This window comes from Lutra lutra, chromosome 1, assembly GCF_902655055.1.
Source record: "Lutra lutra chromosome 1, mLutLut1.2, whole genome shotgun sequence".
In the NCBI taxonomy this organism is placed as follows: domain Eukaryota; kingdom Metazoa; phylum Chordata; class Mammalia; order Carnivora; family Mustelidae; genus Lutra; species Lutra lutra.
Genome location: NC_062278.1, coordinates 195,034,669 through 195,048,208, shown reverse-complemented (window position 1 = coordinate 195,048,208; position 13,540 = coordinate 195,034,669). Strand labels below are relative to the sequence as shown.

The 13,540-nt window shown below is 37.7% G+C and overlaps 1 protein-coding gene and 1 non-coding gene across 2 annotated transcripts in view; one reads left to right on the top strand and one right to left on the bottom strand.

The window, feature by feature from the left end:
• The window catches only part of FHIT (fragile histidine triad diadenosine triphosphatase), an 851,975-nt gene that overhangs the window by 621,045 nt on the left and 217,390 nt on the right, over nt 1-13,540 (bottom strand). The gene's annotated exons all lie outside the window — the stretch shown is intronic.
• On the top strand, nt 5,381-5,521 carry LOC125089394 (U4 spliceosomal RNA). The gene has a single exon (XR_007123938.1). It is a non-coding gene; the product is annotated as a U4 spliceosomal RNA (small nuclear RNA).

Sequence of the window (13,540 nt, the reverse complement as noted above, 5' to 3'; positions counted from 1 at the left end):
CTAATACATCCACAGAAGATGAGAAAATTAGCTTCAGATACCAGATACAGTGCAACACCCACAGCCTTTCTGACAACCATCGGCTCTCTGCACCTCACACACCTGTGAAAGGGATTCTGGCCCATCCCTTTATCCCAGCTCCTTACCTCTTCTCATTTACCCTCCTGGATTTTACTTCCTCCCTCAGAAAGAAGAATCCCATCTGCTCGAAAGAAATATTTGTAGCCAATATGACAAAAGTGGAATCCCTACTTCCTAACAGCTGTGAATCAAAACACGAGTGACTGAAATTAACTGCATTGTGCGGCTGAGCAGATGTTCTCACAGAAACCTACTTGAGCTCTTTTGTTTCCAGGCACCGTGTAGAAATCAGCCCCAGACAACACGGTGGGCCAGGTTCTCACCTCATTGTTATTCATGTTAATTCTTGATGTTCCCCTGAACTACTAAAGACTTTGCAATCAAAAAAAAAAAAAAAGAGAGAGAGAGAGAAAACCTCGGGATCCTTTTTTCCCCAAAAGAGCAGATTCTGAAAGTTGCCAATCACTCCCTCGAAGCCTGGACGAAACAGATGGATTGTGATACCTCTGGTTGGATTTTAAATGTAAACATGTCAATTTAGGCTCTGGCACAAGTTCTGGTGTCTCAAAATCTTTATTGGGCTTTTTTGGGTGGTGGATAATTTTTTTTCTTAAGTTTTGTTCTCTCAACTCCCCTTTTCTACATTAGCAGTTAAACCAATAGAGATCTTATTATGGAAATAGTGACATAACTGCTATATATTAACCTAAGAGTCTTAGATAATTTTACTAAAAACCTTACAAAAATAAATTCCAAGTGAAAATAGAACCTGCAATGGAAATTGAATAATGATAAGAAATAAAAGAATTAAAAAAAAAAATGGGCGCTTTTTTCCCTGGTGACTCTCTTCATAATGAATACATATATCATGTCCCAATAGCCAGAACTAACAAATATGTGGCACATGACCTCCAGGCTTTGTTCTGGTGCCCATAATAGACACTGATAATCCACTTCAGGACTTCTGTCATCCTTGCCCCTCAGATGCTAAAGGCTCCATTAGCTGCTCTTGAGAGACGTAAACCAAGGACAAACCTTAACATCAATGAGTTTATTATCTAGTTAGAAAGTTGAACTATACATGCATGAAATGACCTGAATTATTTTAAGCAAAATATGCACGATAACAGACTGCAGGATAATTCCTCAATTATTGAGAGAGAACATTTATTTTACGAAGGTGGGTTGTTTTGAGTTGGTAAGGTCCACGCGGCACATTAGATCACAAGGGTAGTTCTGTTTTAAGCCTTTTGGGGGTGGGGGACAATACTACGCTAAATTTGTTATTTTATTTCAAAGGTTTAAATAAGCAGTATCATTTTACATGGTGAACTTAAAATCTGTTCAATTCTAGCTCTGCATTTTACAATCACAGATGTGTAAACTCTGCAGAAAACTGAAGAATCCACAGGAAGACAAAGGCAGCAGAAATTGGAAAGAACACCTGATCACGAGTCATAAGTACTTGTATAAAATCTTCTTTACTGCCCTCTGTACTCTGTGTTGAGAGCCATACCTTGAGAATAACACACTATTACCCCCCCTCTTTTGCTCCAACATCTTTTTCACGTACTGAAAGTAGGAGATTCTACGTGCTTATCTCTGAGACAATGCCTCTAGCCAGCTGGCTGCTTTAAAATGAGGATCATTCTTTCCCAAATTCCAGAGTGCGACGGACTTCCATCCTTATTAGCAGGGTTGTGGTTTCTTTTTTCTTTCTGTGTCTTCACGGGTATTTTAATGAGAGCTAGGCAAAGGCTGCACGCTGGGCTGTCAGGGAAATGCTCACAGAACCTGGGTCAGTGCCCTGTGTGCATCACGAGCTTAGGAAGTAGTTACCGAATGAACAATTACATGAACAAAGTTTAAAAGCACGACAGATCTTTGCATTGAAAGGCAGGCAGCCGATCACCTGGCATAATTTGAAAGACAATGAAAAGACTGTATTGGTCCCTTAATCTAATAAATAAAATAAGGACCTACGTAATATTCCGCTGTATATATACACTACTTCTTTAACCACTCAACTATTGATGGACACTTGGGCTGCTTCCACACCTTAACTATTGTAAAAATGCTGCAATAAACATAGGGGTACATATATCTATCCAAATAAGTGTTTTTCTTTTCTTTGGGTGAACACCCAGGAGCAAAATTATTGGATCATAAGCTATTTCTATTTTTAATTTTTCGAGGAAACTCCACATCATTTTCCACAGTGGCTGTATCAATAAATAAAGTATATAAAAAATAGAGTGCCTGGAATTCTGACATTATCAATATTTTGGTTTAGGCACTGAATGTCTTTGAAAAAAATTTTATTGTGGTCAACTACCTGTAACACCAAGTTTTCCGTTCTTAACCATTTTTAAAAATACAGTTCTGTGGCATTATGTATATAATCACATTAGTGTGAAGCCTTAAAAAAAAAATGTAGTATCCTTTTTTTCTGACGACAACCAGATAGTTTATATAATCTTATAAACACTGAGTTGCCCTCTTTCGTCAAATTAAGGTTTAAAATTAACATGAAACACAGTAAGAAAAGAACCTCAAGACTGACAAGATTTTGGCTTTGAATGAGGAACCAAAAATTTAACTCAGACTCAGAGGAGGTAAAAATATTTTCTGGAGGCACTGAAAGCTGAGAATTACACAGAGTGGTTAGAAATGAAGAAGTTAAACAGATTGAGGGAAAATGGAATAAGCTTATACTCGTTGGCTTTTAAAGCAAATGCCGTCATACAAGATTCCTTATTCAATCTCCTCAAGGAATTTATCATCAGCACCATTTCCAGCTAATTTTGATGGAGAAAAGTTACACTACGTGCCCAGAGTGATTAACTATGAGGACCCCAAATCAACCTCATATTGGTAGTATCCAACTTCTATGCCCGCTGAACACTATCATCTCCTCATACGAAGACAAGACGATATTCTCTCACTAAAAAATGAGCGTCAATAGAAATTTGTTTCCAGTTATCACTTAATGGTTATTCTCAGAACTCTTCTTTCCTCACCTGTCCTATTCGTCATTCAGGTAGCTAGACCTTCCTTACTCATTTTTTCTGGGGAGTAACATGACGAGGCAGAAAGCTGAGGGAAGGTCTGTCTGGTTTTCGTTTCTTGATAACTAGGATTTACACAATGAAATCGAGTTACCAAAAAAATAAATAAAAGGCAAAAATACGAGAAAACATCATGACCAAGAACATGGATTCTCTCTGCCCCAACTCTAAACACCACTCTCTCCATCCAAGACAACCTGGGCTGGAAGTAGGGAGACGTATAGAGAAAAAAGCAATGACAATGAAGACGCAGAACTTGCCACAACCTCCAGCGCGATTTGGGGAATCCTAGAGTCCAGGAGACCTGTCCCTCCTTCTACAAGGAAGAACTCTACGAGAACAACAAGGCTCTTGTTGCTGACTTTTCCCTTCAGGATTTTAGACACTTCACATTCTACCCAAAGTTCCTGTGTGCTCAAGCACCTTAAGAAAGGTAAAGGGCCCTGTGCCTCCATGAATGCCATGGGCAGAACAGAAACCTCATGACCCAGTTTCTTTACAGACAGCAGCAACATGCGGGTCCCAGTGAGCCATAGTCTACACAGAAAGGACCATGTAGGGCAGTGGGTGTCTCCTCAGACACCAGAGTAAACAGAAGACTGTGGATACCAGAAGGGACCCTGCTCCATCCCCAGAACATGGTCAAACCCAGGAAAAAGAGAAAGACCATCCCTAACTTATTTATATCATTCTTCTCAACAACCTGATAGAATGAATATCTAAAATAAAAATCAAATTAAGTTACAGCATGATTATGTTTTTGCATCTCTTAGTCCATGTAATGAAATAAATCTTCTACATAATTGTTTAAAATGTAAATCAATATACCAAAAACTCCAGAATAACTCAGCATAAATTGTTAGGTGTACAGGTGCCTATTAGATCAATACTAATATTTCCAGAAAAAGTATTTACTTTGCACAATCCATTAAGATACAGGACGTTGTCTGTAATTTTGTTAGTGCGGGGGATAGAGGTTCAGGATAGGGCAAGGGACTTATTCAATCATAATGCTGATCAGAATAGACACATTCTCTATTGGTCTAAGGTAGAACTACAGAAAAATAGCATGCAAAGAAAGGGAAAAGTTATAGCTCTATAGCTATAACTCAAGCGATTGACTCTGCTATGTGTTTAGATCTCCCCTGGAATAAGTCTACGTACACATGGTAGAGAAGAGGGGTAGTGATGAATTCTAATGCCACTTCCCCATGATCCCCCAAATATGTTACAGGCACCATGCCAAATTTCTCAACACCACTTGACACAAAATCCTCTGTGGCCCTATTAATAATATTTTCTTTTTTTTCCTGCTGGTCTAGGCTGCAATTTACAATCAGTGAGTAGAATCCCTATCTTTCTCCCAACTGTATTATAACACACCACAGACAGAACCGTGCACAACAAGAGACAAACTTCCTTTCTGTTTCAGTGTCCCCTCTAAAAGCCCTGCATTCTGTTCATTTCTGCCAGAAGATAACTTGTAGCCTAACAATGGGGGACAACCAGAATTCCAATGAGCCTGCTTTTGGTTTATAAAAATTATGTATTACTTTCTCTTGTGATTGGTCCTCAAATGTGACGTAATGTAACATGACAGCTCCAATTTTAAGGATCACATTTTGCACTTTGCTTTCAAACTCTACAACTACAGTCATTCAACAGAAGCTGGCTGACCTCAGTGGAGCAGACGGGGAACTGTTCACAGACTGCCAACTTTAAATTACTGCTGAGTAGCTTAGCATATCTTTAGAATAATTCCGTTAAAAAGCAATTAATCATCATTTCAAAAAGGTCCTCCATCAAGTTTATTTTCTGTCTTTTCCTTATGGAAGACATTTGACTGAAAACTGCCTTTTCAAGCTCAGAGAGAAAGAGAAATCATGAAGATTTCTAGGACCCAAGCAAGGTGGGAAAGCAGAGTTTGTAGATTAGACAATGATGAACTACATCAATGATCTAGAAGAGCCACAAAATCATGCTTAAGAGAACACTGTTCCTTTTGTCAAATTCATAAGGGTACCTTTGTTTAAAGACACTAACATTCTCGTCTCCTTCCACTACCGACTATCTGTAAAAGGAATGAAGCAATAAAATCCCACCCTAGAGCAGTTGATTGAAACTTAGATTACATCAATATGAAGGACTACCACTATTTTATGTAATTTAAGAAAAATAAACATTTTTAAAAACTATGACTTGCCATCAGTTACAAAAAAAGGACCTGACTGAGCTTTGCGCAGTGGCAGTATCGTAGCCAATGAAGTTTATCCGAGGCGCGATTATTGCTAATTGAAAAAGGACCTGACTGTACAAGTGTTCTGACACATAAATGCATTCAATTGATTAATTTTTTAAGGTAACATTTGCTACCTCAATTGCACCAGTAACTTCTTGATAGGAAAATCATTCCCAAAACTGAGACCAGTTTTTCAAGTTCTGTTGCTGTGCAAAGCTTGATCTTACCTCTTCTCCCTTTTATATTTCATTTCTTACCAAACCAACCCCCAGGGCAATGGGTTTCAAGCAAAGGCAAAGGCCTGGCTTAGAGAAGAAATGCTTGTTCTCTGCCAACATTTGCCTATGTCTGTGCCCAAACCCACAGTGACTCCTTTGAGAGGACTCCAGAAAATGCACACCAATTCATATTTTTGTTCTTAGGCGCTGTAAAGATCTAGAAATTCTGCCAGTTCAGCCAGGCTATGCTATCCGTAAGAGTAGTAGAAAGATAACCAATTGGCAATGCCATCTTGCTTTCACCAATCAAAACAGCCATAAGCCTGCAAAACTATTCCATTACGAATGTGAAAAGAAGCAGTGGCAACTTCAAAGAAGAATGGCTCTCACCAATCAAATATTGAGGAGTAAATGCTTATAACATTTTACTGCAACAATGAAGAAACTTGGGAGTCAACGGTGTAACTGGTAATTCCAGCAAAGCAATTCCTGCAATAAGATTTTTGACACCTGTTTCTCCTTTTGATAAGGCAGAAAACCAAGTTCATAAAAACAGCAAATTGCAAAGGACCCGAATCTAGTTTTTTGATGCGATCCATTATACTGATGTCGTTTTCTTAGAAAAAATTTTTAGCTTTTTTAAAAAATTTACAGAGAAGCATTTTTTCTTCTATGAATCATATAATATTTAATTTCTTCTACAAGGCATACCTTCTTGAAATATAATGCCTGCACTGAAAATACACTCTTATGATTTGATAAAAAAAAAAAAAAGTTGGAGTTGCAAGTATGCTTTTATGATTTCTTTCTTTCTTTCTTTCTTTTTTTTTTTTAATGGAAAGATTCCCAATCCGCCTACCAACTGAACTGTTTTGGTCATGAAACATTACCTTCTCAGCATGTGGTATGCCCATCAGCAGAAAAGTAGTAAAGAAGAACAGACTAACTTTATTTATTACATTTGCATTGCCTACAAAGCCATTTACTTAATGGATGAGTCTCATTAGCAGTCCAACCACAATATAAAGAATACAATGATGTGTTTCATAGGTTCATTAAAATAATATTTCAAAGGAGTCATTAGAAAAAAAGAAGCTAAACATTCAACAGACAGTAAGTTGTCTGCAAATAAATGAGATGGAACCAACATGTTTTCAAGTAAGTTAAGAAACATGTTTACAAATATATTACAGCCATTAAAAAAGGAAGCATCAACTTAGCAAGTGCTGGGGGGACAATTACTCATGCAATTTACTAAAACAAAACTGTAACACTTTCACATCAACGTTTATTGTGGATGTGAATGGCTGTAGGTATACCAAAACGTGCCTTAAGAAGAAAAATTTGTTCTGTAGCCTGGAGATGATTCTCTTGTTTGAAGCAAAATTTAAAACATTCAATCCTCTTTTCAGATCCACTGTTTTTGGTTTTTTTGTTTGTGTGTGTGTGTGTTTTTTGGTATGCACTTCTATACTGTTAGCCCAAATCTGCCTATCTTTTTATTTAAAAATGAAAATCACAATAAATTAGCAAAATGAATCGTCCTGCAAAGACAGAACTTACACCAAGAAAACCCAAGTCTTTTATACCCTTGCATTCAAAATAAAAAGTTCTATGAAGTCCTTACTTTTTTACCACACCTGAGGATTGACAAATGTTTGTTCAACAAATGAATGAATAAACAAATGAAAGAACAGAACAATTACTTAACCAAGGGGAGTTTTTAGGTTAGACTGTTAATTACTGTTGCTATTTTAACCCAGTATTTCTACTTTAAGCAAAATTAGCAGTTTTATACAGTGTATTCCCAATAACGTAGGAGTTTTATACATTTAATAGTATCAAATTTTTACTTAAGTCATTGAGTGTATATTAAAACCAAGGATTCAATAAGGTTTCGTTTCTGGGGGTTTTTTTTCCACCAGGAAAAAATAAAACAAAACAAAACAAAACCCAACTAACTAACATATACACTAAAAGCCACTAAAGAGGGCCACCTGGGTGGCTCTGTCAGTTAAGTGTCTGTCTTCAGCTCAAGTCAGGATCCCAGGGTCCTGGGATGGAGCCCTGCCTCAGGCTCCCTGCTCAGTGGGGAGTCTGTTTCTCCCCCTGTCCCTCCCCCCTGCTCCTGCAAGCTCTCTCTTTCAAATAAATAAGGAAAAGCTTTTTAAAAATAATAAAAATAAAAGCCACTAAAGAAAAAAAAGATTGCAAAGGTTGGCCACACATATATTAGTACACCCTGGATTTTGAAATAAGTCATCGGCATGAAGACCATAGCACATGAGGCAGAGAACACAAGGATGAGCCCCTGTAAGTCTGCAAGGACCTCCTGCCTACACATTCCACCTTACCTTTAGAGGCTCAGATGAGCCACATGACTTGATTTGGTCAATGGAATACCAGCAAACATGACTCAGAAACAGGTTTGAACATAGGTTTGTGTATTTCTGTTTGTGTTTCACACTCTCCCCACCCACTCACCTCCTGCCGTCAGTATGAGAACGTGCCTAGGCTAAATTGGGGGAGAATAAGAAATATGTGAAGCAAAGCTGAGTCACTCTAGTCAGAGACCATCTAGATGAACCTAGATCATCCCACAGCCAGCCACCCCACAGGCATACAAGTGAATATAGCCAAGATCAGCCAGGTTGCCTAGGTAACCCCAGCTGACACCAGATATGTGAGCAATCAACACTAGTGTAATGTGGTATTACTTCGCAGCCAACAGACTCCCGTATAGATTCTGTACTAAGATTCACCCTCCTAATGGAGAAACCAGTTTTCCTAAAGTCGAACTAGTGTTGTTTTATTAAAATAGTGAATAAACCATTATGCACTTTTTTTTTTTTTAAAGAGAAAAGAAAAATTAAGACTTGGAGGCAAAGTTGCAACTCTTGAGTGTCGGACGCTAATTCAACCAAACACATCACCAGCTGAAGTCAACCCACATATTGCTCAAGGTCAACCTCTGTTCTAGGTACTAAGGAGGCCCCTGATCTGAAGTCACTTACAAATTTTATGGGATGGATAAAGAAGGTATGACATGAAAGAAATTAAAATGGACATATCTTGGGGCGCCTGGGTGGCTCAGTCAGTTAAGCAGCCGACTCCTGATTTTGGCTTATCATGATCTCGGGGATCATGGGATTGAGCCCTAGGTCAGGCTGTGCCCTCAGCAGGGAATCTGCTTCAAGATTCTTTCTCTCCCTCTTCCTCTGTGCCTCCCAGCACTTGTGCATACATGCTCTCTTTCTCTAAAATAAATACACAAAAATCTTTAAAATGGTCATATCTTTAATGTTTACCATGTAAACAAAACAACTATGGATTTCTAAATGCCTGTTGGAATGCTTGCCTAGGAGATTACAAACCTGACCACTCCCTATAATTAAGGGATTTAAGACCTGTTTTAAAAATATGTAAAATATGGGACAGTTGGTTGGATGACTGCCTTCAGCTCAGGTCATGTTTCCAGAGTCCTGGGATTGAGTCTTGCATCCGGCTCCCAGCTCCACGGGGAGTCTGCTTCTCTCTCTGACCTTCTCCTCGCTCGTGCTCTCTCTCACTGCCTCTCTCAATAAATAAATAAATAAATCTTAAAAAAATATATGTAAAATATGTAAACATATCCCATGGGATTAATCACAAGTCTATCTTTTCCTGGGAACTATAAAAAACAAAAATATCAAGTTTAAAAGATCAACAGTTTATTCATTAACTAAAAACTTCAGCAAATACAGTTTCTTGAGAAAAAAGAAAAGAAAATTACTCAAAAATCAATTTTTTTTTTTAAAGAAAGAATTCTTCATCACAACTTGGTCAATATTTCCAAATAATAGCAGTAAAAAATATGGGAGATATATAAATTCATGAATTTATAAAAAAGTAGATACTAGAAGGTAAATCTAATTGCTAAATGTATAAGATAATATGTTATAAATTATACATTACTGATATATTTATGCCTAATGTCATATATTCCTTTCTAGATTATCAGCTCCCTGAGAATAAAACCTGGTTAGGTAGACATCTGTTCTCCCAAGTATTTACAATTCCCTAGTTCACTCTGTCTATTCATATGGCTGCGGTGGCTGAAACTAAGGTATAGGAAACCATCGTTCGGATAAAAGAATAGGAGAGAGCTGGTTTCAGTGTAGTAACCATTCACCTGAAAAATTCTACAAAGTAATGATTATGTTCTATAGAAGTAAAATTAACAGATTATTATAGTACATACTACTATAACTATAGCAGGGGGATTAAAGACACAGTAAGAATAACAATGCCCTTTGGGACTGGGTAACCAATGGTCCTGAGGATATCTATCTCAAATGCCCAAAGAAATCAGAGCAGGTATAATAAATGAGTACAAACAGGCTAGATCTCAGGGTAAGTGTGCATTTGGTTTCTGAGTAGTAGAGATTTCAGTAAACCCAACTATAAAATTTGGGTTTCTTCAACTAAGCCCTAGCTAATTTTCCTATGTAGGAAGTTAGAGTCCCAAGCTACTAGAGCTTTCTATTTTTTAAAATGGAACCACAAATAAAAATTTTTACTTATTACTCCAAAATTTTAAATGATGTCACAACTTAAAAAAAAAAAATCACAGTGTAGAGCAAGTAAAACACATGTTTAATCATCTGTGTGCTCCAGAAGATGATGTCACTTGTGTTCCTATCAAGGAAGCTAAATGGAAACAGAAATGTTCCTTTCCTCCTCACTGGATTCTACCAGTAGTGCTACTTAAGGTATGGGTGAAAAATACTGCTGCTCTCCTCAACCAATTTATTCTTGGCCTCAAAACAGATAAGAAGTGTGGTTGACACATAATATCCATGACCCTTATGCATGACCCCCTCCCTTATGTGGGGCAAGGACCTGTGACTTGCTTCTAGAAAACATGCAGAGGTGATGAGATGTTATATCTGTGATTACCATATCTTATGTAAGACACTACCTTGCTACCAGAACCCCTCATCTCTTTCTCCCTTACTTGCTCTATAGAAGTGAGCTGCCCTCAATCCTAGAGCCACAAGGGAACAGATTCTGTCCACAACCTGATGGAATTTGCAAGTGGATCCTTCCCTAGTCTAGCCGCTGATGAGACCAGTCCTGGCTGAAACCTGGATCACAGCCTGGTAAAACTCAGAAGCAGGAAGCCCACCTAAGCTCATCTGGACTTAGGACTCACATAAACTGAGATAAACAGTATGTGCTGATTTATACCATCAAGTTTGGCATAATTTGTTACAAAAGAATAGGTAATTAATATAAGGAGTTTGCCTGAAAACGTAAATCACAAGGCACATTGTTTAGTTTGGCTGATGCTTAACTTTTCACAATAAGACTTTACTTTTCAAAATGCAAGAAGCAATGCATTCAGTTCCATTCTGGTGCAAGCTCCTTATTGCACACGGCAGACCAATACTTTGAGTAGCTCTGGTCTACATTTCCCTTGCACAGTGGAAAGACAGGTCTGGTCTAACTGTATATCCAGAAAAGGAGAAAGGTGTTATTATTAATTTGACTTAGAATTTTGTCTGACTGCATGTGCAACAGGGGTAGAGAATGGCGGAGTCTAGGCAACAGGGACGATGGAGAAGCAGTTTTCACCATCTATCATCCCTCAAAGTCACATCATAAACATTTTTATACCACAGTTAAAAGCAATGGGTGAGCTAACTGATATTACCTGATAATAAACTGATAACAACATGATAAGGTGAGGATAGCAAAAACAAACAAACAAACAAACAAACAAACAAAAAAAACCCAACTCCTATAGAATTGTCATACTACTACTTTCCCAAGGGCATTTGAAAATCTACAGAATTTAATAGTGCCCACATTTGGCAAGTAAACTGATTAATCATCTTTGTCATGTCCTGCTCACAAGAAAATCCTTTTAGACCCTCATTAAAACCATGCATCTTCTTTGCTTCTCAATCCTAGCTCTGGCTAACCCCTATGACCTCTGAAGATTTAACTAGGTAGCCCTTATTCTGAGAAGCCCTCCTTGATAACTCTCCCTACTCAGTGTTTCCCTAATAATCCTGTGCCCCTTCTATCATCCCATTTCCTGCCTTACAGTATAATTACCTCTTTAAGTGATACTCTTACCCACAGGAGTAATTGCTATTTGAGATCAGGGATTATGGCTCATGTTTTTGTATTTTCAGCATGTGGGGGAGTGCCCTGTCCATAGTAGGTGATTGGTAAATACTAAATGAAGAGTAAATAAATAAGCCTTCTTACCCAGAGCTGTACAAGAGCTAAGAGAAGCACCCTAAGCTTCGAAAAAGCAGGCAAAACCGTGCTAAGAGCTTTGAAACACTGAATTTGTTGGTAGTAAGCCTAAGGCAGGGGTCTTCAAAGGTAAAAGATTTATACAGAACAATAGGAAACTAAGAATTTTACAATCCAGCACATGTTAAAATTGGAAGAAATATTCTGGGTACCCACTATACCCAGATGTTAACTTTTTCCCTACCTCACTTCAACAGTACATGCATATTATTGACTCATATCACACATAATGAGCTATGTTTTCCTAAAAGCATTTCTTCTTAGGTTCCTACTCAGCTGGTTTTGTCAGGTACCAGGAAATAAGGGCTCTCCCTCTGGTTGGAATAGCCTTGCCGCTCAGTGAGAAAGATACAGTCTGCTACACACACCTCCCTTGGAGACCAATTCCATAAATGCAACAGATGGCTTGCCAAACAGCCTTATTTTCAGGAGAATAACTTTGATTTGTACAGAGGCCAGTTATTCACACTCATTTCAATGGTTTAACAGGATAAACTTGAAGTCATTCCTCCTGAAGAAATTTCAAGGTCTTCTTAACATTCTACTGCTCCCATTATGATTACTTCTTCAGAGACCTGACTTCTGGAGAACATTGAAAATTCAGATGCATTGACTAAGAAACTGAATCCTTTCCTCCCTTTCTCCACCCATTCCTCAGTCATCAGCTCCTCAACACCAAATAAGCCAGTAATGGGTTTATCTTTTCTTTTTTCCCAGATGCCCAAGCCTGGTCAGTACAAGACTAATTTCTTGAGTGGCTATTAGGAACTATCCAAAGTGTACTGCAAGTTAAATGGTTGACTGAATACAGTCTATCAAAAAGCCTTAAGATCAAAAAGTGCCAAGTAGAATTATTCGCCTATCCCCCAGAAACACCGCCCCCCCGCAAAGGACCCACACCATTAGCGGCAGACATTTCCTCCACCTCTTTGTGCTGGCGAGTCTAAATCTGAATTACTCTTCATCTAATCAATTCAGAAAATAAACTATTAAGCATGAATTTTGCTGGCATAATAGCTTTTATCAACAAAAAGAAGTGAGCTTTTTTGTCTTGCAAAAATATGACATTCTGCAAAATAAGAGCTTTAATATAAAAAGAGTTTACAAATCAATAATAATAAAGTCACCTCTTGAGAAACAAGATGGGAAAAGGAGAAAAAAACACTTCTGTTTAAGCAAGTGAAAAACAAATGGAAAAAGGACAATGTGCATAAACAAAGTTCCAAATTAAAAGACGGCATTATATTCACTCTTAAAACTGCAAAGATTTTTTTTTTCTTATATTCTAATAAGAAGCATACAAAGAAATAGACATTCATACAGTGATGGTGTGCCTGATAGCTTCTCTGGAGAGAAATTTGGTAACATGCAGCAAAAGCCTTAACAAGTTTTATACATTTATCCTATCTTCTTGGAACTCTAAAGAAACAATCAGATTACCCAGAGATTTCTGTGCCAGAATTTTTCTATCTTGATGATGAGCTGGGGTAATCTAAATGCCCCACAATAAAGAATTGGTAATATCAAATATAATAAATGATATAAGAACTACCAAGTTTTGAATAATAAGTTTTGGGTTTCTTTCATTGACATGTGACATGCTCACAACATATTAAGTGGAAAAG